Source organism: Lonchura striata, chromosome 4 (genome assembly GCF_050655825.1).
Source record: "Lonchura striata isolate lonStrDom1 chromosome 4, ASM5065582v1, whole genome shotgun sequence".
NCBI lineage: Eukaryota > Metazoa > Chordata > Aves > Passeriformes > Estrildidae > Lonchura > Lonchura striata.
This window is the reverse complement of record NC_140706.1, coordinates 41,178,014-41,204,255: the sequence shown is the minus strand read 5'-3', so window position 1 is coordinate 41,204,255 and position 26,242 is coordinate 41,178,014. Positions and strand designations below refer to the sequence as shown.

Below are 26,242 nucleotides of genomic sequence, written 5' to 3'. Positions count from 1 at the left end.
TCCTAAGTGACACTTTCACCCCTCAATATCAAAGTCCTTTGGAGAAGATGAGATTGAAAAGCAACTATAAAACTTGGCTATGCTTTTGTTAAGATAAAAAAAAGATAAAATTGTATGTACCTTTCCAAGAGTCTGTTAGCAAACTTTTAAGAAAGAAACTCAAACAAATATTTAATTAATTCAGCAAGACAAATTTTGTGGAGTATTTCCCTGTGTATGTGTACATATGTGGAGATTTTAAATAAATTTATCTTAGGCTTTGCAAATAAAAACCCATGACATTAAGCAAAAGCATAAAACAGAAATAAGCATGATAAAGGATGGTGTCTGATAAAACTAATGTGAAAATAAATTTAAACAGACCCAAGACTGCCAGAGGTCTGCACACAGTTGAGAGAGTCAGCATTAGTGTAAGTCTGACTCCCTGAACACAGTAAATCTGAGCACAGGCTGAAGAGATGATGAATGCTTTTTTTCACAGCATTTTTCTCCATCATGGCCATTCTCTCTCCAGCAGTAATAGTGGGAAGGGAATTCTGTCATGAATGCATGGGATCCATAGATCTGGCCATGGATCCAATGCATCCACATATCTGTGTCTGAAGGAGCAAACTGTAACAGCAGCAATTTAGAGAGCGCCCTGAACAAAATAAAGAAAATTACCTTTGTGCACACAGAAAAGAAAATCATAGAAATGCTACAGATTTTAATATCTAAATCTAACTGCAGTCATTTGTCGTTAAACTCTCTGACTGTATGAATGATATTATAGATTATATTAGGCCATTTGCCTTGTAATTGCTGCTTCTTATTCTAATCTCCTTAATTTGAAAACTGGCAAATCCACAGGCTTGCTTATCCCTATTTAGCCCTATTATTTTACTTCCCTGTTGCCTTTCTATTTTGGTTTTTTTTTTTTTTTTTTTTTTTTTTTGGGGGGGGGCGGGTATTTTTCTTCTTCCACTTGGAAAGCTTCATTTAATACTGTACACATGGAAGATTAAGATAGGATCCCTACTGAAGTTGGGCTAGTTGGGGTGGGGAAAGGGAGCTGGTACCAATTCAGTCCTCTGCTCCCAGCTGTTGCTTGTTCTGTTTCTGCATCATCTCCAAGGTCCTCCCAGCACCAGGCACCCATCACCAGTCCTGATGGCTCCTCAGGAGCTCTCTGCCTTTCCTTGTGAATTTCCTTATGTTTAGTTCTCTTCATCTTTTTGCTTCCCTTGCCTTCTCCATTGGTAGCTCTTGATTTCAGGGTTTCCTAGCTCAGGGTACAAAACATGCCTGTTGAAATTCTCATGCTGACTTCTCCCGGTTCACATCTGCCAATGCAGACTTCACATTCAGCACATTGCCATCTGAACTTCTCCATGTTAGTTGTAGCCATGTTTATAATAGAACTTGCTGTTGAATTGTTCAAAATGCCTGGCATATTTACATTTTCAGCCTGTGGCCTTCTGCTGTTTTTCTTCCTATATGCAAGCATTCCTTCAGGATTTATTACAATAATTGCTCCTCTAGGTGTTTTGTGGGCTCTCACTCAGTTCTGTCCTCGATCTTTTTGTCTTTCTTAAATTTGTTTCTCATCCACTGCCAATCTCAGCTATTGCCTCTAGGAGCATGAATCACACATCTGCCACTCCCATCTTGTAATTAACTCAAATTCACCCCAAAGGTCTGAACTTTTTAGAACAAATCTCTCCTTATTACCACATTCCTTACTCATTATTTGTGAGTCAAGATTGCAGACAATTTGTCACTTTCCTATACAGCGTAGGTCCTCATATGTAAACCACATATGAATTATACAGTAGTCTCCCTAGAGAAATATTCACATTTCCAGCTAAAACTATCCATATCCTGGCCATTTTGATTTTTAACAACCTCCTTTTCCCTTGACTTCCATAAATAAAATTTTGTGCTGCTCATACTTATTCAGAATTCGTAGAAAACAACCTGATTACTTTAAACGTGTGAAACTTGTATACTTATACAAGACACCTGAATGATCTCTTCTCCTCTAGTTAGGTATTTATTGCCTTTCTTTGAAGAACTAGAACTTTTTGCGTTGTTCACTTTTTAAGTTTCTATATTTTCATACCTCTCCTAGGCTGTACCTCCCATGTGAGGGGAAAAAAAGCACCTTGTTCATCAGATTACTTTTGCTCAAGCACTGTTCTGTTTCTTGATGTAAACTGAAAAGAACACATTAGCTATTTAATGGACACCTCAAGTTCACTGTCCCCTGGGATTGCCCCCAGTGTGCTCTATGCACTGTGCCTTGCCTTCTACCTACATGAGAAATTGATTAAGAGGAATATCTGGTTTTGATGAACAGCTTCTCCTGCAGTTGGATCTTGGTCCACACCTCGAGTCTTTGAAGTACACAAATAAAAGAGCTGTCAAATTAAAGTGATTGTTGAGAGGTTTTTGTCTGTCATTCCCAGTAGTCTAGCTCATAGTGAAGGATTAAAATGAGTTTGTCCTTCAACACAAACTGCAGGAGTGTGCTGCTTTGATCCATGCCATAAGGTATTCCACTGCATTCCTCATCCTCCCGAAGCATCTCAGAGCTTTCAACACAAAAAATGCATATAGCACAGAAATCTGTTACCATAAAATTTTAATTAACTGTTCCTGGTTCACGAAGTAAGTTTGGATTTATACCAGGATGAATATCTAATTTACTGAATAAAAAATATACAGTATCAATTAGTTACTCCTAGCATACAATAATAATCAGTTGATTTCCAGCTGACATGGCACTTTCTCTGCATCATTAAGGTTTACATAAATTTTCATTCTCTTATCTATTAAATCTTCCTCAAATACATAATGCAATCTGTTTGCCTATTATTAAAAATTACCTTAAATTCTTTCCAGTATTGTTTTATTCATGGGTGACTTGAAAATCCTTAAAGATTACTAAAATCAGACATTTTTAGAAAAAAAATTCTATAAAGATTGCAAGGGCTTTTTCCTTCCCATTTGAAAGAGCTACTTAAGGAATAACTTTCTCTCTTTTTTAATGAATATGCCCTTTTAGTCTACTCACTGACTTGTCTCACTCTAAAAATCTGGACATTAACATACCCCACTAAATTTCAATTAGGTCACTTTAAAAGTGCACAGGAAGTTGTTTTACTTAGAAATGTTGGACAGAAGAAAACACAAAAATGCAATAAAGTTGTTTAAAAAGCTAAAAGGTTCTTTTAAGAATTTCAGTTCATGGATTCTTATCAGTTCACAGAATGAGAAAGTAGATATTCTAACCAATAGAAAATGTACTAGAGAATAATAATTTTTTTAAAAACTCTACAGTGAAAATTAGATAATCTGAAAATAATAACAAAAATAAATAAATTGCTTTGTAAATTAGTCAGGATTTTCAACCCCATAAAATTATCAATAGTCTTTTTACTCATTATCTCATTACCTTATTTTGAAATGTAAAATTATACTAAAAAGTGATTGAGACAGAGTTTTCCTTATAGAGAAGATATAAACAATAATGATTTTCATTTACAAAGGAAAAAAATGAGCTAGAAAACCCCCACAATAACCACTTTTTAAAGTACTGGAAGAAGCTAAAGAGAACCTCTTCAGGCTGAATTCTCTATTGGTTGAGGAATTTAGTTTGTCTTTGCCTACTCCTGTTCTCACTCTTTTAACATCCTGAAGCTTTTTGGACATCACGTACTATAACAGCTCAAATTCATCCTACTACCAGCTGTTGAAATGCCAGCTTTGGCTTTTATCCTGTTAAATTTGTCAGTACTTACTCAAAATACCAGGTGCATTTTTTTGTTCTTTTTCAATACTAAAAAGCCCTCTAAAGTATTTTGAGTCCCCAAAACCTTAATGGATGATGAACACATAGAAACTCATGAAACATTTGCTGTGTTTTTTGGAAATATTTTGGAAGAAATTCTGAAATATTTTATTCTAAGGATTGGTAGAGATGCTTTTTTTCTGATGAGTTTGTATAAACTTGGAAACAAGTTGTAGCTGGTAAATTCCTTACACATGGACTGAAAAATACTGTGACAAATATATTCTGTGATGGTTTGTTTCTTTTAACCTCACTTCTAAAAGATTTCTAATTTTGGAAACTTGATTAGTGCAGGTTAACATTGTGACATTCTTCCAAAGAACTTAAAGGAACGTCCTAGGATGGGAGGCAGCAATTAGATCAAACTAAATGGAACACTCATTCAGATAACTTATGGGGCCATTGCATTTAAGAAGTAACATCATCTGGTAATATTAATGGACATAATTCACTATGAACAATAGGTTTTCTAGATATTTCCATTCTAAATAGTCAGCATAGGATTTTTTTAATTTTTTTTTCTCAGTATTTAAGATATTTAGGTGTATCTTATAACTTGTTAATTAAATTGTTTATCTTTAAACAGAAACTCCTTGCATCTGGTAATTTTCCTCTCTAAGATGCAATAAGTGGGATGTCTTTTTTGCTTATGAATGACCTCATCTTAAAAGAAAATAAAGATCAGTTACAAGATATTCCAAAACCTGATTTTGAGTATAATGGAATTATGCTAAAAAATTCTGATTACTAAACTGAAATATTTAGAGTCTGTACAGAGTCAGAAACACAGAATATATGAGACCTTGAAGAAACCACTTATTCAACATGTGAAACTGGGGTGTAAGGAGGGAGAGGATGGAAACACCTGTCAGCAGCAACATTTCTGTTATGTCAGCGGGGGCTGAAAACAGATGCTGGGTGCAGACATGCAGGTGCAGTATCTTGCTGTATGAAGAGCAATGTGTCTTTGAGCTCTCCTGTGTGGTGATGTGTGGTAGCAGTCAGCTGGTGTGCAGAACCAGGAACCAGGAGCATCCCTTGTGCCAGAGACCTTCAGGCCTCCGCTGGTGTTGCCAGCAGCAGCCTAGTACCCTGTAGCTCTGGAGATACAAAACTTACTGACTTTGTCTAAAAGGAAGACAAAATAAATTAAAAAAAAAAAAAAAAAAAAGACTGGGATGATCTTGAAGGTCTCTTCTAACCTAGTGATTTTGTGATTCTGTGACCTTGCAAAGGCATTGATATCAAGCTGGTTGATGTAAGCTTACCTTTGTAGTTCTGTGACTTAGTTCTGTTTCAGGGAGAACTCAGTATATGAAGTGAAGGTCCTGCTTTGTACATTTTTGTTTTGGCGTTGTGCTTTTCATTTTCTAGCTTGAAATTATAGTTCTGGAGTAATGAGTCAAGCAATGGTGGGCTTAATTGCTTCTCTTGTATCTGAAGACACATTAATTACATTCTCCATTCAGTTGGGCTTAGACTTGAATGGGGGAAAAAAGTAAATCTTATATTCAGCATAGGAGGCTGGGCACATGTCAGTGGAGGAGAAACTACGGGTTGCCCCTCCTGTAGAGCACTCTCAAGAGAATTGAAAATCACAATATTCTGAGCCTACTGATAATGCTCATTTTGCAGCCTCAGATATCCTAAATATAGTAAACTCTTTGAAACTTTCTGCTCACGACCAGTGGGGACTTACATACTACATTTATGAGATGTGGGTTTAATTATTGGGGTTTTTACTGAGGAAGATAATGAGAAACGGAATTTTACTGAGCAGGTTATTTTGTGCGTTATTTTTCCAGGATTTATTCTTGATTACCGTGGAACTAAAGAACTTTTTAATATTGGGAAATGACTTTTTCATAGTTTTGGATTTGAAATAATTTTCTTCTGTTCTTTGTTGAGATGAAAGGAAGCCAATTATTATTGGAATCTTGGGTTCAGAAGTAAGTGGATATTTTATTTTTGTTGTATACCTACATCTGTGTCTATTGTGTTAGTTTCTACTCAGAGATGGCCAGCATCACAGGATGATTTGATGCTTTTTGAACTCCATAAAAAATCAATGTCCTTAACATGTTTTATTAAAATGCAATATAAAAATTTAGAAGCAAGTATCATATTAAGAAAAAACCTAAAACTTTGCCTTGAATGACTTGAATTTTATTTTGTTTAGTATTAGACAGCAATTTAAAATGGAAGGATGAGTGATATAAGTTCTAATATAATTCCATCTGCTATTCTGAACCCTATGTTTGGTTTTACCCTCTCATCTGTACAAGGATAATTAATACGTGTTTCTAATCACTCATTCCTTCTGTTCCAAAGGAATAAAAGAGGTAGCACTTAAATAGGTGTTGAGCTGCATGAAAGAAGTATTTTTGGTGATTAGAAATGGTAGAGAAAAAAGAATCTAATGACTAAAAAATGAACATTAGCAGATTGACATTTTCAAGTGTCTGAATGACACAAAGAACAAGAGAACTATTATACAAACTTGTTTCCTAGAACAGAAAATGGATTGAAGAAAATTGCTCAGAATGAATTGCTATCAAGTTGAGTTACAGGGGAAAATTAAAAGAGGCTTTACAGAGCAGTCACTGAATGAGGTAGCACATCAAGACTCCAGAGTAACCATTTATCTCAGGGTTAGTATGTTATAATGAGAGTTGGGTTATTTACTAATGAATAATATATATACATTTACCTAAGGGTGGTAAATGTAATTAAGCAAACTTTTTCCTTGAATCACCTTCTGAAGGCAATTTGCTAGATCCTGCAGAAAAACTGTTGGCAGAAAGGTCAGCTCTGTACATCAGAAGCAGCTCTGTTCCCTTGGGATTCTTTCCCCAGCTGTAGTGTTGATTCTCCGGACCTGCTCTGTACATCTTTTGCCAGAGTAGCTAGATGAGTGACCAAAATGAGAAATTTGGTCACCTATATATTGACAAAAGATAAATGTATTTCCAATAAAGTCTCTGTTGTGGTGTGATTTCCTATACTTGAAGATATGATTAAGCCACAAAGATAATTATTCCTTATTTCTAGTAGGAGTGTCAGTAGCCAGAGTGTGGCTGGAACAAGATCAAGCTGAGGTTGCTGCACTGATGTAATGGTATATCATGAACATTTGACCTCATTAACAGTGAAATTTAACTATTCCTCTATGTCTATTTTAAGTGCAGAAAAAAAAAATTAAATTTATTTTTATCCTTAGTATTCCAAAAATTATGTAATTAATATAGTCTCAAGTCATAGGAAGAACTACAAGGTTTTTGAAGCAGGTTCCAAACCCAGAGGAAGTTAGAAAAAGAGGGAAATCCAGCAGCTTTTTCAGTTAAATGAATAATAGACCCAGTTGCTGGCAGATTCTTTTCTATTTAATCAAGTGACTTCATTTCCTAATAGGAGACGTCTGGAAGTAGAGTCCCAGTGCTGCAGCAAGATCCCCCCTATATTAAAGATCAGTAAAATCCAGCAATATATTAATATACAAATGATAGGACACTGCTCCTCATACTAAAGAACATTATGACCTGAAGTCTAGGAGCTGGGACATTCAGTAGATGAATGTTTTGTAGTAGAAAATAAGGAGTTCCTTATTCAGTGGCATATGAAGAAATAATTACAGAAACTGTCATTTGTTTTACCAGGACAAATGTTTGTTGTTTGAAAATGTGTGTTCTGTAAAAGGCGTCCCGCAATTAAATGCTCCCCCACTCATGTTCAGGGATCAAAACCATGAAAAGGCTCTCCCCATGCAAACAACAACAATAGCTACCACATTGTGTGCATTTATTTTCAGATGAAAAACTCTCTTGTCTCTTTAGTTAATAACCTCTGCCAATTTGGCCTGATGGATTTACTGCACATCATTTACTGCTGCTGTCCAAATAATCTCTATTCATGCCAATAAAAGACAGTGTCAACAACTGTAAGAATAGCGCACTTGTTTTTTCACCACTCCAAGAAGAAGAGACATCCTGAGTTCAGAGGGATTCTGAAAGAAATAGTGTTAATGAATAGCCTTCCCAGCTGTATGCACTATGGCAAGTGAAAAACCTCCCCAAGTATTGCATAACCCAGCATCGACATCACTGTCTTCCCCAGCAGGCACCTTGCTTGGTCTTGTTAGCATCAGTGCAATTGCACAGGGTGCAGGTTAGCACAGAATTGGCTTCAATATCTCTACTGAAGCTGAAAGGTTTTATCCCCACAGACCAACTGATGTTGAAGAAACAAGATAATTTCCATCTATTTCAGCTCCAGTTCATCTAACCCGATGGGAGTAAGTAGTTACACAAACTTTGAGAAACCAGAGCAAGGAGAAAATTAACTGCTGTAACCCTTCACTGATGTTTTTATGCTCCAGACTAGAATAGTAACTCCCTTCCTGAAAAAAAAAAAAAGAAATGCTGTGTCCTTCACAAGGGCATTCCACATTTTCAGAGGAGACCAAATTTTCCTTCATGCTTTCCTCAGCCCTGGACCTCTTGCAACAGAATCTGATTTGGCAACATCCTCTGGTAGGCCACCCACACCATCTGGAGAAGAGACTTTCTGCAGAGTGAATGAAGCAGCTGCAAGAGCGTTTTTAGGGAGGGAGATGAGTAATGTGGCAATACAGGATTTACAGGCATTAGAGATGTTCTCCCAGTACCAGGGTGCTGATTTCACTCCCTATTGAACTGAGGCAACTCTGCTCATTACACAGACTGCTTTTTTGGGATCACTGGACTTTTCAACTACTGCCAGAGGCGTTATGCCACTATATTTCCATGGCTTTGTAACATCTGCAAAGTATTATTGTTTAAAACCTCCTTCACCATGGAGACCCCAATCAAGATAGAATCTCTGCTTAGTTGTATCATCTTGAACAACATTTATCTTGAACAACAAATATTGAAGGAAGCAGAGATGAGCTTTTTCCAAAATGATTATAGACACACTAATATTTTCCAATTAATAGGAGATTTAATTATTAAAAAAAGTATCCTGTTATTAACTGTTTCTTAGCTTTCATTATGAAGAAGCAAAAAGTACCATTTTGGTACTCATTAAAACATTATGAATTTCAAGCTTTTGATTTGCAGATCTTATGGCTGTAAATAGGAAATAATTTTCATTTCATAAATATTAGATTATTCCTGAGTCCTGAAGATAGCTAACTTCTTGTCATTGCTTTATTAATTTCATTCAGGAACAGTTTGGCCTTAGGAACAGTACTTTTCAATTATTTTCTATTATACTTTACAGCATGCATTTTCCTTTTTAATCCTTTTCTTTCTGATAGGAAAAATAAAACAAATAATCAACATGGCTACATACCTGCTTTCTATTGCAACCATATTGTTTTAAAATAAACCCTACATACATATATTTACAAACACCATTCGGTGTCATTTCACTCTAATCCACTCTGATCTCAAGACATCTATTGACAAGAACCTGGCTTACCCTTCCCTTCAGAGTCAGGTTGTAACACCTCTTGCTAACACTGTGTGATGGCCTCTGTACAAAAACATATAAATATGTCAAGCTGAAAGTAAGACAACATAAAAAATCCATATGTAGAGGTAGTTCTACCTGTTATTTTCCTCCTGGTTTGTGTATAAAGTATGTTTTTCTCAGATGCCCATTAAAAATGTATGTCTCATCTGCTGATTTTTTTTTTTTCATTCAAAAATATTCAGTTGAAAAAACAAATGCAAGTCTTTAGAAGAGAAAGTTATTCTTAGCAATATAGGACTATGAGAGATTATTTCTTAGTCATAATGAGCAAGAACACATGAATTAACAACGATGTATAACAATTATCTATACCAAATATTTTTTACTATTCTTCTTAAAACCTGTTTTGTATGAGTGATTCCTTCAGAGATAATTTGCACAAAACAATATCTTAGCATCATAGTCTTTTTGAATGTACTCTTGTAATGCACAAATTTTACTGGAGGAATGATGGTTTTGGGATTTAATGGTAAAATTTCATGAAAGCCGGGGGGAAGTATAAATAAAAACCTAAAGGTTTAGTGAAAATGATAGCTAAAATACATTTTCAGATACACAAGTTTGATCTTTTTTCAATGTATTAAAAATGATCTGAAATTCTTTTCTGGCAATTCTGACTTGCCTAATACCAAAAAATACAATGAAAACCTGATTTTCACACTTGTCTTTAAAATCCCTTACTTGAAAAAAAAAAAAAAAAAAAAAAGAGAAAAAAAAAGAAAAAAAATAGGGCAAGGGGGACTTATATTGTCCCAAAGTATTGAGAAGTTTTTTCTGTGCTCAGAGTGAAATTCTTAGCTGATATATAAGGTTTGGTGTTTGGTATTTCTTTGAGGTTTTTTCTTGTTTTTTGATTAAATATGATCTCTGGTCAATATAACCCTTTACTATGAAGAGAGTGAACAAGAAAAATTAAAGTCATAAGTGCAAAAACAATATTTGGGAGACAAATAAATACAGTTAAATTCCTTTATTAGTCATGAATGAACAGCATTAAATCACTTGAAAATTTCACAGAATTAATTACATGCTGCCTTTGCATGGAAGTCTTTGATGACCTCCACCTTCATCATAATGTGCTTTTTTAGCAATCGAACTGTGCCCATATATTAAGAGAAAACTTAAATGCTGCACACTTGCAATAATTCAAGCTGGTTTTTTACGCTTCCTTTTTTATATTTCATTCCACAGGTATCACTGTAAAGCAACAGAGTCATTCATTCTTCATGTCCTATAAATCATGGTCTTTCCTCATTACACTGGCCATAACCCCCTGGTCCTGTTGAGTTATGTTGTTTACATGATGCTGACAGCAGGAACTTGCTTGAAATCAAGACACTTGTCTTTAATGGGGTTGAACTGTTTTTTGAAAGGAACCTATGGCTTTTTCAGAGATGTTTCCCTTTAAAGTAAGTTTTATTTCTAGAAAAAAGTTCAAAAATATTAGGGAAAGAGCCCTCTGTTACTTACTCTCTGACAGTATTAAAAAAAAAAAAAGACACACATTGATCTATCCTACTACAAAGATGCATAAATTATATATATTTAATATATATATTTAATATATATATTTAATATATATATTTAATAAATATTTTGTCTTTCTTTCATATGGCCACAAACGCTCACTGAACATCTGGCAATCAAGCAACTATAAAAACTTTGGGGAATTGAACACAAAATCCATTTAGTAATATGCTGGTGTCTAACTGGTATCAAGCTGGCAGATTTCTGCCTGTGATTGTGTATGCTTCTAGCTATAGCTTTCTGAATATAATTTAGGATGGGATTGTTTTCTCATTTTGTTTTTTTTTACCCTAGAGCAGTCCTAAATGCATTCAAAGTTTGAGCATACAGTTCTTCCTGATTTAATTAATGTTTCCTCCACAGCAGCTCATTTCCCTAATTTAATGTGACATGTGATTTGGTCCAAATAAAGTAGTTTTTTCATTTTCATGCATTCACCCAAGCCAGTCAAAGACAGTTGACAAACAAGTACTGATTGAGAACTAAGAATATTTTATAAATTTATGTAGAAGTAAATGATAACTTTTTTTACTAAATTGATGACTGTAGCACATACTCATGACTGTATTTTTATTTGTGTAAGGGTACCAATTCATAGGTAAATTCTTGATTTAAAGGGTAAGAAATTCACAAAATCAGATAATACCAAGCTGTGATATGATGTTGATAGGATACCAAACCATTTATATAATTTATTCATGTCAATAAAGGTGCATATCTAAATGTGCATATCTAATCCATTAACAGAAAGGGAAGGGAGAGAAGAAAAGGAAAAAAATTAGATTCTAAGTGAAAACTATTCCTGTCTTTCTGCTTCAGCCAAGTCTATTCAATCTTGTCAGAAGGACTATTTGCAGATCAGTATCTTCATACCATTGCTTCTCCTTACTGCAAAGTTGTTTTGCATGTTATCTGGACAAAATACAGGATGCTGTCCAAACAGGATGTAGAGAAGAGCAGAATGTGTTGGTTTGGTTCTCCAAAGAGGATGAACACTGAACAGAAAATCTTGGCCTTATTTGACAAGTTTTTGGGAGCAGAACTCATTTCTGAATGGGAAAATATCGAACACCCTCTTTTTTACATTTTTCAGAAGAAAAGCTAGCATCTTCACTCAGGAGTAGGATCATTTTAGTCTTATGTTTCCTAATTGGTCATTCCTCAAACTCACACCATAACTTGCCCAAGAGTTTCCGTATGTATTTGTTAGAAGATTAGGAGGCAAACTCATTTCTCAGTGTAAAAGAGTGATAAGAGATAAAGTGCTGAAGTATTGTCTTTCCTTTGACAGAGAATTGTGATATGTGAGTACTTTGGAAGGTCTGTTATGCATCTCACCCTAGCACAGGTAACAGCAGTTCAAGTTAGAAGTGCTCCTGCGTCCATTTTCTCATCGAAGTGAAACTTATACAATGGTTGCTCCTATTAATAGTATTGGATTCATACAAGTCTCCAAAAGCCCTGGTGTTCACCATACTGTGGAGAGACATAGATGGTTATCATCTGATTTTTTATACTCAATCAATGTGCAAAGCTGGTCACATGGTACTGAAGGTGCATTCGAAGTCTTAAGTATAGAAATCTTGAGTGTATGAAAGAGAAGGCTTTTCAAACCACATTGCTTTACTTGCAGAAACAGCTTGCCCCACAAAGACCTGCTTAAAATGCATATCAGCTTACATTTTGAGGCATTATAAGAGAGGATGAATTTAGTTAACTGCAATACTTCTATAAAATTCTTCTCCTACATAGATTCCAAACAGTTGGGGTTTTTGTTGGGTTTTTGCCCCTATTTATTCCATAGTAGACATTCAGCACTGGGGCAGAACTTCTAGTTTGACTCTCAGTATTTACTATACCTGATTATGCTTACTCTTATTGCTACCATGGTGACTATTCTCCATGTCCCCTGATGCATATTTTTCCTAGGTCAGCTTTTGCCTGGGACAAGATTCTCATAATAATAGCCCTAGGGTACCAGTTGTGATCATATCTCCCTAATAGTTTGTTGCCTTGCACGAGAATTAAGCAGAAAGCATGGGAATAGTCATCTGTGGAACTTGGTGTCTGGTGTAATATTTCATATCCTGTCTGTAGTTTAAATTGTACATTTACTTGTGGTTCAGACAGTATATCCAAAGCCCTGACTACTTTAATTTTTATCATGTCAATACTATATTATAGCAATGCTACTTGATTGCAACATAAAAAGCACATAAATAGTTCCTGACTGAACTGGCTACTATGAATTCCAAAGAGTTATCTTGAAACATTAGGTAACTTGAGGATCATTATTGAATCAAATATATACCAGCTTGAATATGCAGTTCTTTGTCACAGTGACAAAGGCAGCCAGCTAAAAAGCACAGATCACAGTTTCCTGCAAAATACATTTTTCTACTCAAAACCCAAACCCAGTAATGAGTTTGGGTGTTTGTGCTGTCATGGGCACATATATGGAGACAGACATTAGGAGTCTAGGATCCTTATTTATATCAGCATCCACTTTGAACTTGACTGTATGGATCCTTTGAGGTCCAGAGGACTTTTATCAATACAGACAAGGGCAGAGTTAGCTATCTACTACAGTCAAATACTCTGCTTCAAGTAATATTAATCTTAATTTTTCCCTTGCCAGCACTAGCATTTGCAGGAAGCCCCAGTTTGGGCATTCAAAGAGACAACCGATTCCCTCATCATGTGTTAATCACATCCTGTATGCAAGGGCATCCTTGTAAAACATTCTATCCTCTGTTTTTATTGTGTACTTTAAAAATTAATCATGTCTTAGGAAATGTTATATATAGTTCATGAACACCTGTGTGATGGGTGATTAAAACCTTCTTCAATAGTCTCAAAAAAAAGTCAGGAGCATGGTTTGAATTCTATCCCACTTTATTGTTTTCACTTAGTATGCCCAGGATGGCTATCACTGTGATGCTTTTGTTTCTGTCAGTATGACTATGATGGTGTAATAAGCAGATGCTCTTTATTACATACTAAATTATATGATATTTCACAGAATCACAGAATATGCTTTGTTGGAAGGGACCCACAAGGAGTCCAGCTCCTTGCCCTGCACAGGACAGCCTCAAGAATCACACCATGAGCCTGAGAGCATTGTCCAAATGCTTCTTGAGCTCTGTCAGGCTGGTGCTGTGACCACTTTCCTGGGGAGCTGTTCCAGTGCCTGATCACCCTCTGGGTGAGGAACGTTTTCCTGATATCCAACCTAAACCTCCCCCTGATCCTTCAGATCATTCCCTCAGGTCTTGTCCCTGGTTGCCAGAGAGAAGGGATCAGTGTCTGTCTTTCTTCTTCCCCTCACAGGAAGCTGTAACTGCAGTGAGGTCTTCCCACACTCCCTTCCAGGTTGAACAGATTGAGTGACCCCAGTCACTACTCACACGGCTTTCCCTCAAGGCCCTTCACCATCTTCATTGCTCTGCTTTGGACACTCTCTAATAATTCAATGTTTTCTTACATTGCATCACCAAAACTGCCCCAGCACTTGATTGTGCCCCAGTGCAGAGCAGAGTGAAACAATCCCCTCCCTGGCCCAGCTGGTGATGGTGGGCTTGATGCACCCCAGGACAGGGCCGGTCCTCCTGGCTGCCAGGGAACAAAGACTCAAGTTCAACTTGACATTGACCAGGTGCCTTTCCATGGTGCTGCTCTCCCTCTCATTCCCCAGCCTGTCCATACATCCAGGGTTGCCCTGTTTCAGGTCCAGAATCCAGCACTTGCCTTGTTGAACATCTAATGGTTGGTGATTGCCCTGCTCTCTAATTTATTCAGGTTTCTCTGCAAGGCCTCTCTTCAAGCAAGTCAACAGCTCCTCCCAGTTTTGTGTAATTGAAAAAAACTTAGTAATCCCATCCAGCCTAGTGTCCAAGTCACTTCTGAAGACATTGAAGTCCAGCCCCCTACAATGGGCTCCTGTGGAACTGCAGCAGTGACAGGTCACCAGTCTGATGTCACCCCACTCACCATAACCCTTCCTGCCTGATGCATGAGCCAGTTGCTCACCCATCATGTAGCACAGTCATCCAGCTGAGTGCTGGACATTTTTTCCAGAAGGATACTCTGAGAGATGGCATCAAAACCTTTACTGAAATCCAAAATGAAACAAAAATCCAGTACCTGGAAATTTAAGCTAGATCAAATCAAGCTAGAAATCAAGAGAGGAGTTCTGACTTTGAAGCTAATTGACTTTGGAGCCACTTGTGAAACAGTGCAACAGGTTCTACAGAATTGTTGATACTCTAAGACTGGGTTGTAATTGTTATTAAATTTTAATTAAACACGATTTTCTTAAAGAAAACTCCAAGGTCTGATGTTAGGCACAATATCTAGCAATTCTTTCTGGCTCCAGACTTCTGAAATACATGTTGTAAAATAAGGTTTATTTTCAAATCTATTCACACAGCAGTATTTGTTTGTTCTTTCTTGCTGTTACTTTTCTGTGCTTTCAGAAAATTCCTAGGAGACATTCTAATACCATTTTAGTCACAAAGCAATTTCCCTCCTGGTGGAAGAAAATTTCTTTCTTCTCTGAAAAACAATAGAAACACAAAGGAAAGGAAACCATTCTCTCATACTTATATTTATCTTTTCTTTTCCTTGTATTGTTTTGTTAACCAGATCACAAAGCTTCAAGCCACTCCATACAGCTTTCATGGAGTATTACGGAGATGGAAACTAAAACAATGAAAATACAGCCATATGCCTGAAAAGAGAGGACAAAATTCTGCTCTCACTTTACACCAAGACAAACCAGAGCTACTACTTCAGAATACATAGATTTTCCATATATTTCCTTCCAAAGCCTGAAGGCAGGGTATAGACCATCATAAATAACAATAAAAAAGTTTTTAGACATAGTCTTCAGGAATTATTTCACATATGTTCTTATTCCATAAAGCATCTTCCTCCTCCTAACCTTCCCAAAGTAAACACTCATAGATTTACAGAATCCTGGAACTCTGTTGTGCCATGCAGATGCTTTTGTCTTAAATTGCAGTGACAGGTAACTCTAAATGTCTGAAGAAACCCATCTCTTTTCAGTGGCACTTACAGCTTTCATCATAATTTCTTTTGTTCTGCTGGCATTTATTTCTTTATCAAGAACTGCAAACAATTCTGGAGGAAATGTTTTGCAGACTTTGGAAACCTGTTCCAAACAGCAGGTTGCTGTGTTTCCTACATTACACACAACTGAAGTGATGGTAGATTTCCAGATTGTCAATTTTTAATGACTTCTGTGCTCAGATTCATCTATTCTGAAAGTTCAAACGACCAAGTAAGGCTGGAAGGTGAAATAAACACAATGCACTGTAACTATAGGTCAATAGTCATCTGCATCACAGGACCTGTGAAGGTTTCACTGTATTCTCTGATTGATTTATGTAGCCTTTCTCCACTATTTAATCAAATGTTGTAGTAGAGGAAATATGTATTAGTTGCTGCAAGCCAATATCAATTTCTTACAAATTTTATTTTTTACTCTTTTTTATTTATCCCATAGCTGTAGGCAGAATTCAAATTATTGTTATTAGATTATGATATTTCTCTCTCAATAACCATATGCAGATGACAGTACACAGTCTACAATATAGTATAGCATTTCAAATTCAATCATTCAATTCAATCTTTCAATTTTTCAAGGCAGCTGCTTCTGAATGTTCTGTTTCCTTAAATCTCATGACAGACTGACACAGAGAGGCTGCAGATCAGGGTGCAGAAGTTACAGTTTCTTTTTCAGCATAGCTATTAATCCAACTTTCTGCTGAACATTTGTGCTTTGTACAACTCACTACAGTAGTGATAACCAAATAACTGGACTTCTAAGAGCAGTGGGTTTTTTTCCATTTGTATATTCTTTGAAAAATAAAATAAAAATAAATAAACTTTCCCTTTTATGTGGGGTTTGACATTTCTGGGTTTGATTTTAGGATTCTGAAGAGTTTTTTGCAATTCTTCCTGCATGCTCAATCCATTGTCATCATGAAAGAAACTGTGGATATTCCATCCTCTGCCACCAGACCTCCATCTGTAACTTAGGATTTCTTATGACATCTGAAGTGGGTTTAGCCATACAAACTTCTCAGACACATCTGTTGAATTGTTCCTATGTGATGAGAGAGATCCACAATATCCCTGAAAGAAGACTCAGTTGAACAGCGCAGTATCAATAATCCGCCTTTATTAAAGTCGTCCAAAAATTCTCTTTGGACTTCTATCTGTCAGAAAAATAGCATCACATCAGAAGCCTTGCATAGCAGTTGCCTAAAATTAGCTTGGGAGGGAGAGGAGTGGAGAGGGGAAAGCAAATAAAAACCCAACCAATTGAGAACTGATTTTAATAAAGAGCTTGATATATGATGAAAACACTACTCTGAGGATTAAAGAAGATAGGAGTGTTGTGTGGGAATAGAAAATTTTTATTTTGCCATTGGTTCTGTAGTGAGCTGTGAAGTCTGGGGTGTGGTTTGACTTGTATGCCAAGCTAAAGCAGGAAGGAACCCAAATGTAGCCTTTTCTGGTACTACTCTGATATGACAATTATTTGGAACCTGCAGACACTGGAAGATGTGGGGTAACAGACACAACACTGGATTTTTACAACAAGGGTATTAAGTGGGCAGCGCATCTTCCTTGTCATTGGCTCCCAGGATGGTCATTATATTATATTGCATGAGGTGTATTATATGGTATGAGATACCCATCCACCCAGGTTAAGGGAACAAAAATTTCTGTCAAGGCCACCCTAGCTCTATCCTTTTCATTTATTCATAACAAAAGAAGGTATTGCCTTCTTCTTCCTGCATAACAAGTGCAGTTATCTTAGTCAACATCCTCTCCTCAGTGATAAATATTAGCTATGAACCTGAGAACACTGGGTTTGAGAAAGGTGCTTGGCAAGACAAAATATCTCAAAATTCTTACTAACACAGACCATACTAGAGAAAGTAGGGTGGCTGCCTGTTCTCAAGAGTCCTACACTTAGTCTTGCATCCATACAGTAAAAATTTTTTTGTCTCTGAATGGGTTACTATATTATGACCCACCTCTCACTCCAGCTATGTTCTGTGTCATTCTTTTATCTGCATGCATGAATTGATTTTCACTGCATGCTTTATAGAGGTTTTAATCCACTTGTTGTTATAAAGGACATCAGAAAAGAAAAAACATTAATCTATTACATAAAATGTTTCCTGCCTATGCTCCATTCTTCCAGATATTTTTCATTTGTCTCCAGGAAAAAAATAGCAACCATTGCAGATTAGCAAAAAAAGTGATGAGTCACAAAAATGCTCCTGTTGCTCATTCTGCTCTTGAGAGGGAAAGTGAAAAGCTCTTTGAAATATTTCTTCAATGAAAGATTCAACAGAAAATACCACTGAAATGAAAATGTGTACCAAAATCAAACTACAAGGCCTAAGAGAAAAAAAAATTGTGTAAAAGTATCAGAGCTTCAGTGGTTTTTGTGGATGTTGGATCATTTTGTTTTACAACATACTTTATTGAATATATGATACTTTTAAATTTTTAGAGCAATGCTAATTTTTGCTTTGTTTATTCCTCTTTCATAAATCTTTTGTGGTTTTGTAACTTTTCTCTGCCACGTAGCAGAATTTTAATTTCTAAATGTGTTTCCTTTCGTGCATAAGTAATATCCATCTTTTATACTTTAGAGACTTCACAGAATAGAGTATATTACAGAATGAGTTTTATGAAAGTAAATGTAGTGTTTGAATGCCATTGGTATCTGATAGTTGATATTCTTCTATGTCCTGTGACACTTCATTAAGGAGAAGTATAGGAGGTGAATTATAACAGCAATCCCAATGTCTGCTAAAACTCAGTTAAGACCTGAGAGATCTATACTTTCTAGGGACTTTTCTTCTATGTCATGTGTTGAAGTATTGGTGCATTTTCAAATCCTCTTAATTCTCTTCCTGATAAAACACCAGACAGAATGAAAAATAAACTCAGGCTTCACAGCTGCATTTTAAAATGTGTAAATTATGGGTTATTGCCTTCTCTATTAATGAATGTCATTAATAAGACTTTCAGCAAACAGCATAGTATGAGTCTTCCTTTTACTCTGCAACATTTTAACAGTTGGTAGGGACCTTAGGCTACCAAGAAGTCTTCACTGCCATTCAGTAAATAGTTAAATCTTTGCAAAGCATATACAAATTAGTACTTATCCCTCTACTACTTAGAGCTGTTCTGTTTATGCCATACATATAAACAGGCAAGTTTTCTGACTAGTATGACTGAGTATGCTTCCTTCATAAAACTAACTATAAGTATGATATAATCTGAAGGAAACAGAATGTGGATGCCCTGGCAGGTAAACTTCATCAAGCACTGTGTCTTGCTTGTCTTGTCACTTTTTTAGAGGCTGAGCTTCTCATTTACCCATCAGTTGCTTCTGGGCAGCAACTTTTCTGTTTAGAAAAAATTCACTGTGCTTTGAAGAGAAAATAATTAATTCCATTAGCATTGTCTTCCCATTCATTTCAGATGATGTTGCAGAAATAGTCAGTTTTCAGAAGAAACAGTTATTAAAGTAACATTTTAAAAGTCCAATAAAATGCAACATGATCTAAGCTAATTTAGCAAGTGTTTTCCCTTGCATTTGAAAAACAGAAAGTAACTGGGTTAATTAAGAGAAAAGATTTTATTCCTTGCATATGGAGGTCATAAAGGGATAACTGTAGCTAGTTTGTTTTAAAAGTGACTGTGTTTGCAGCCATCTTAATTGCACAACAAATTGTGTGATGCCCTAGAAGTTCGTGATTAACTTTCTCTCAAACAAGGAAAGGATCTCTTTCAATGTTGCCTGGAGTGATCCTATGCTCTCTAGCAGCATTGAGTTGACCAGCTGTGACAATCTGAGGATTGGGACATGCTGAAGTCATTTGTAGCTTGCTTACCTTGCAGACGGAGGAGCAACCTCATGGCTCAGCACCTGGCAATTTCAGTTCTCAAAGAGCCACTTGCAGATTCTGTGTCCCAGTATTGGCTCCCAAACTTTTGTCAATGAGACAGTACTCTGTGCCAGCTCTGTGGTACACTTTCTTCTGCTGCATTTCCCAATGTGGTCCTTCCACAGGCTGCTTCTGCCTGGCTCACCGCTGACCCGACTGAACCTCTTGATGAGGTCTTTCCCCAAGAACTCAGTTTACATCAGAACCTTCAGAATACATCCCTGAATCTAACAAGACTTTGCACTCACTGTTCCTCTTTATTTTGTCCCAGAAGTTCTTCAGAACATTTATTTCCTTCTGTAAATAGTTGGGGCTTTTTTCCTAAATTCAATGCCTGTATAAAGCTTCCTCCAATTTCTATTGTGTTGCAAATGTTGCTCATTCTTTGAGCTACAGTCACTCTCCTATTGCTTGTTGTTATACATTTTTGTTGTGGGTTTTTTGGCCCATTTTACTTTCCTCTCTTTTTCAAATCCAAACTGCATCATAAAAGAGCTAACAACTTAATTCTCTGTGTTCAAGCTTGGTAACATATAAAACTGAAATAACAAAGAGACATTGACTTCTGTCAATGTGCATAATAAAGCATCATCCAGAGAGATTGAATATGTAACAAAACAAAGCTGATATTCACTGAAACATGAAGCTGTTGTTACAGTCAGCATTATAGCCCTGTATTAAGAAAAAATACTGTAAATTTACACTTATAAGAGATGGAATTAGAGATTGAGGAAATGCAGTTTGTGTTTTATCAGGACGCAAATCTTTCAGTTACTGTATGACTGAGGCACCCTACATACTTTGTTCCTCTAGTCAACCAAACCATTCACAACATGGTGAGTTTATGTTGTACTGACCTGTACCTAGGAAGGTTGCTTGAGGAAAAACCAGGGTCATATGTGATTTGAAACACGTATTTCTCTCAAACCTTGAAGATGAAAATCTGGGACATGGCTATTTGTTCTGTTCTGGTACAAATCCTGCACTCCATCCTCCCTGCTCAAACCATTTCATTCCCAGCTTGTATCAGTTCAAAACAACTTGAACTTTTTGCCTCTGTTGGACCTTAGTTTTTTATAAAATGTTTGCCTTTTAAACAGCCACTTTGCCACTTACAAACTGAATGTTGCTGCATTTTTGTTCGGACAATGATGTGTTGTTGGTCCTGAAGAGAAAAGCAGCTCACATCCATGATTGTTAATAAGACTGACAGCTCGCAAATACTAAACAGAAAAATCTTCTGCTCTGGAAGCTTGTGGTCTAGCAGTTATATATAATATTGTGATGAAGATGACAGGGGTTGCAAGATCATGTCTGTTTATTTACAACTAAGAAGCTTAAACCCAAACATTGTTTACAGTGATGCACAAACTTAGGAAATTCATTTTGTTTCTCATCAGTTGTGTTTGTTCTGTAAATTGTTTTTGAAGATCCTGTCACAGAATCTGACTTTTGCAATTGATTGTGTAGTGGTGTAAGGTATTTCTGTCTTTCCCTAATTTAAAGATTTCTTTAGCTAAAATTAAAAAAAAAAAAAAAGAAATTCAAGTACATATCTTCAGCCACTTCTCATTTAGTTTGTGGTTTCTGTAGCCTTCCACACTCTCTGAAGACACAAGTGTTACAAATTACCTTTTTGGGATTTGAATATGTTAGCACAAATGAAAACTTAGGGCATTATAGTGTGTAGCTGGATAAACACAAAATAACATTTCTTTCTAGTAGTTTATGACAGTAATTTATTATTTGTAGTAGTCTTGAACTCTTTTCCAAATACAGGAGAAAAAAGTTCCCACAACAAAATTAGTTTCAGCTTCTTGATAGTATAGGAAAATTATGGCTAAAATGGTGATTTTATGACAGCCATATAGCTTCAATTTTAGCTATTTCTTTTATGTTTTCACGTGTTTTTCATATGAACTAACAAGCTCCAAAGAAACTAAATGCAGAGCTTACTAAAAGACATACATTCGGAATTTATTCCAAAATCTTGTCTGAAAGTCTATTTTTGAACTTTAAGGCATGCCTTGAGCCTCTATGCAGTGTTTTTTTCTCAAATATGAGAAATTAAAGGGATTGTCTTTCACCTTCTTCCTGTAAAATCTTATCAGTTAATTAAATAATACTTAATACTTTGTGAATTTTTAAATCCTTTTCGAATTACTACACTAATTTCACAATAGACATAGGTCTTTATTGATATCAAATATGTTTTGACTAAATGCAGGCTTAGTAAGAAAATAAATTTGGGGCTTTATCTCTAAATTATTGATATGGGAACAAAAGCCCCTGATTCCTCATCTTACCAAATACATAATAATGAACATATAGAATTAATATATTGCCATTTCTCACTCAAGTGAGGGAGTTTTGGAAAAGTAAAAAAAAAAAAGCAAAGCTGGATATTTGATGCCTGATTGAATACACAGTGTTAAGAACTCAGGCCAAATTTCCAGAGGACTGGAAAATAAACACTTGCAAACCATCTGCATTCAAAAAACTGGGAAGTCAGGGTCCTGCAATACGTGCATTTAGCTGTGTTGGGAGTACACTGAGGGGAGACCCAGCTGGAAACAGAGGTGGCCATCAAATCTCATGTTCAGATCTCCTATACATAGCCTTCAGCTATGCTGGCATGTAACTTGTTATCATAGTGGCACTTTCTTAAAAGAAACTTAGTACAAGATCAGGAAAATATAATCAATTGCTGTTGCTTTAGGTGGTAAGTAAATGTTAAAGGACAAAAAGGATTTTATATGTCCTCATCCTAGGTATTCATGTGTGGAGTGTGAAGCTGATGTGATTTAAACTAAACTCTTGAAAACAGCTTTATTTATAGTATTATTGATCTGGAAAAGAGGTAAAATTTATTTATGATAAAAAATGATAAAATGATAAATGATAAAATTTATTTATGATAAAAATCATAAATAAAGCATTTGACGTGAAAATACAACCTTAAAACTAAAAAGTTTTATAAAAACTTTTATTGAATAAGTTACTCAAGACATCTTAAAGGAGATGCATGTGAAAGAATAGAGTGGCAAAACACAAGTGAAGGGAAAAAATAGATTAAACTATGAATGTAGAAAAAGTTTACATTAGGAGAAGTTAATAAACTGGCAATTGTCCAAACCTGAAAAGTACCAATAATCTTCTTTCCTTTAGAAATCATAAGCAATCATCTATTTTACTAAATAACATGTTAATGTGCAAGGAGGAGGCAATACATTTAGGATTTATATACTAGGACAATTTAAGTTTATAAAATGAGACAGAATGTTCACCAAGGTCAAAAGTGTAAATATTATGTTTGTTCCTTATCACAGGGAAATAAATCTCTTGAATACTAAAAATTATTGTGCATTTCCTTCAGAGACAGACTAACACCAAAAAGGTTTGGTTCATTTTATTTCAGTAGAGGCAATATTCTTTTGTTTATTTATTTAAACTTTCAATTACTAAATTACCTGCTTTCTCTAACACAGGAGATTGTAACATACAAATCTCATCAAGACTGAAATTCGATAAACATAGTATTGCTTTTTCTTCCAAGAACAAAATAGAAAATCAAGTTAAGAAAAAAGTCAGAGAAGTAAAAAAATTCTGCATAAACCATAGGTTTCAGTAAAGAAGGCTTATATATAAATGTGTTTTTATGCATGCCTCATCCAATATACAAAGATATATTTTCCATGGAGATAAAAATGAGGAAAGGTATCCTCAGAGAAATATCAGCAAAATAAACTGTTCAGGGAGCTTTTTCTATCATGCCTATTTGTCTCAGGGTTTTTGGAAGCTGCTCTGTTAGATGAAATTCTTTCCACTCAGTTTGCTCTGCAAGGATGCTTTATTGGAGGTGAAGTGGCCTTTGCTGAGGGATAGGCCCTTCGAGGGTCAAGCAGCTGTATAATTAAATTCATTTCATCCCCATATTCCTCCTCCCACAGATAGCATTACCTTGGCATATTACGTGGATATTAGGGATATTTCAGCAAGGTCCTTCCAGTGCTCCCTCTGAGGCAGCAGCTGAAGTGTGTGCAGCACATGCAGCCCATGGCTGCACCACATGGCCCAGGTTTTAGGGACCTGCCTGCCTCACATAATTCCTTTCCAGAGCCTTAGAGCCCAAGGATGGAATGTTGTGTGAAGGGTGAAAATCACTGCTCTTATCTCTGATGGCCTTCAGGTTACCCAGACTCTTCCTTTGAGGTGTACTGGGTCACCCACAAGTGGCTTGCAGGCATTAAAAGTGAAGGCTTTACGTGGGACAGGAGCTGAGCACAACCACACGATGAGGGTGAGGAGGAAGGCTGAGCCAGAAGGGTCTGTGCCTTATTTGTAGCAAAAGTCCATTTTGTCCAGGTTTTCTTGATCAATACTCACATCTGTAAGAAATAACACTCTGAGCTAGAGCAACTTCAGGATATACATGGGTACATGTGCTTGCAGTAGCTACTGAGGAAAAGGTACAGGTTCTCCTGAATCATCTGCTGGTCACCCAAGCACATTGAGATTGGGTGATATGACCTCAAGTTTTAACGCTAATCTGCTGTGCAGGCTCTAGTCAAGTGGAAAGCCCAGAATCAGTATTTGCCTGGAAAAGCTGAATCAGAGGCCCAGGCAGTGGAGTTCACTATGTAAGATGATTCCCATGCTGAGCTACTCAAAGCAGAAAATCATCATCTGTAGCATGTTTCTTTCCTATTGCAGTGATTACATGTGAAACCTTTGGTGCATGTGTGTCGCGCTGACATTTTTTCTATTATTTTTTTACTTGTACACCAAACTCACCCAAAGTTTGTTAACTTATATTGATTGCTTCTATTAAAGAACTTTGAGCAGTTTAAAGATTAAAAAATGTCAACTTCCTTAAATTTTATGGTCCCACATGATTTCTGACAATATGTTATTTGAAGTGGAAGTTTTGTCTCAATGAGAATGGTTAGAACATACCCTCTAACTGTTCTGGGGTAGCCATGATAAAATAATTCAAAATTCAAAGGACTGTATCTATGTAATGATCTTACCATTTAAGAATAAGAAAAAGACTTTAGATGCTTTTAATATAAAAGGTCATATGCTGTTAAAATACAAGTTTGCTGCACCTCATATAGGTCAGGCTAGACAGTGACAAACACAGGTTTATACTGAATCAAAATTTCTGTCTTATTTTCTCTGAAATCCTCCAGAAACAAACTAGTTATTAAGAGAAATTTAGCTACTCATGTTGCAGTGCAAGCAGTTATGGTTAGAATGTGTGAGAACCCTGAGCTTTAACTGCAATTTTACTGCCTGACACAAGAGTCTTAGTCTCTTGCTCTTCCATCCTGTAAGGTGGAAGTGGTATTCAACCCACATTTACTCTCTGTAAGTGTTATGATAGAAACTAAAAATATGTGAGGTGTTTGCTAATTTTATTACTACTTAAGTACTGTTATGCATTATTACCATATGATTCATTAATCCTCTAATAGATAACTTGCTTCCCACTTGCACACTCTGTAACCTACCTCCAGGATATATCATGGCCAGATGGAAATTAATTTTTAAAGCTTTATCTTGGGTGCTAAACCAAATTATTTATTGCAGATGTATTGTGTGAGTCACTAACTCTCCTGGAAACCTTTCTAGTTCAGCTGGGGCTCTGAAATAAAATTTCATTCATGTCACTGAATCAGATGAATAAAACTCCAACTCAAAACTAAATGAAATTAAATTCTCAAAACCCTTCTTATTTTACTTTAAACAACCATAACTTTACTTTAAAAGCATTTCAACTACCCAGCATACAAAGACAATCACTTATGACTAATCTTTTTGCAAAGACCCTTATCAAGCTCAAAGACCCTTACCAAAAATGTGAAGAGATAGTTATAGATGCTGTCTCTCAGGGACATAAAGATAAATTTTAAAAAGTAAGACCTTGAGAGTTCAAATGTTTTATCACATTTTTACTACAATTTCTTGATGTACTTATTAAGAAGGATGCAATAGCATGGAACTGTAATATGAATAGTATAGGTGTGACAAAGCCACTCAGCTGAGTATCAGCTTCATATATACATTAAAAACTGTGTTGATCACAATCTATTTCAAGTTATTTTCCCATTTGACTTTTATACTTTGATGCATTTGTCACATTTTTCTGCTGTCTGTCCAACTCACAGGTCACTTCTGTGAAGTGCTGAAGACACTGAATGGTCAGTGCAGTCAGTAGAAGCAGGGCATGTGTTTGTCCTGCAGGACCAAGTCTTGCAGTATTAATGCCACAATTATCTGATTATAAAATGAATAACTATCCATACAGATCAGCCCTCGAAAAAACTTGCCCTTAGCTTCTGCACACTCTTGAGACACAGTCCTA

The 26,242-nt window shown here is 36.0% G+C and overlaps 2 long non-coding RNA genes across 2 annotated transcripts in view; one reads left to right on the top strand and one right to left on the bottom strand.

The window, feature by feature from the left end:
* The first annotated feature begins 3,457 nt into the window (after positions 1 to 3,457).
* LOC110475431 (uncharacterized) overlaps positions 3,458 to 26,242 on the top strand; it is a 61,577-nt gene continuing 38,792 nt past the window's right edge. The window contains exon 1 of the long non-coding RNA XR_002466272.4: positions 3,458 to 5,781. This is a non-coding gene — a long non-coding RNA (uncharacterized LOC110475431). The remainder of the gene's footprint in view (positions 5,782 to 26,242) is intronic.
* On the bottom strand, positions 15,468 to 19,930 carry LOC146767605 (uncharacterized). The gene is made up of 2 exons (XR_014955143.1): positions 19,822 to 19,930; positions 15,468 to 17,115 (listed from the first exon to the last, which is right to left on the bottom strand). It is a non-coding gene; the product is annotated as an uncharacterized LOC146767605 (long non-coding RNA).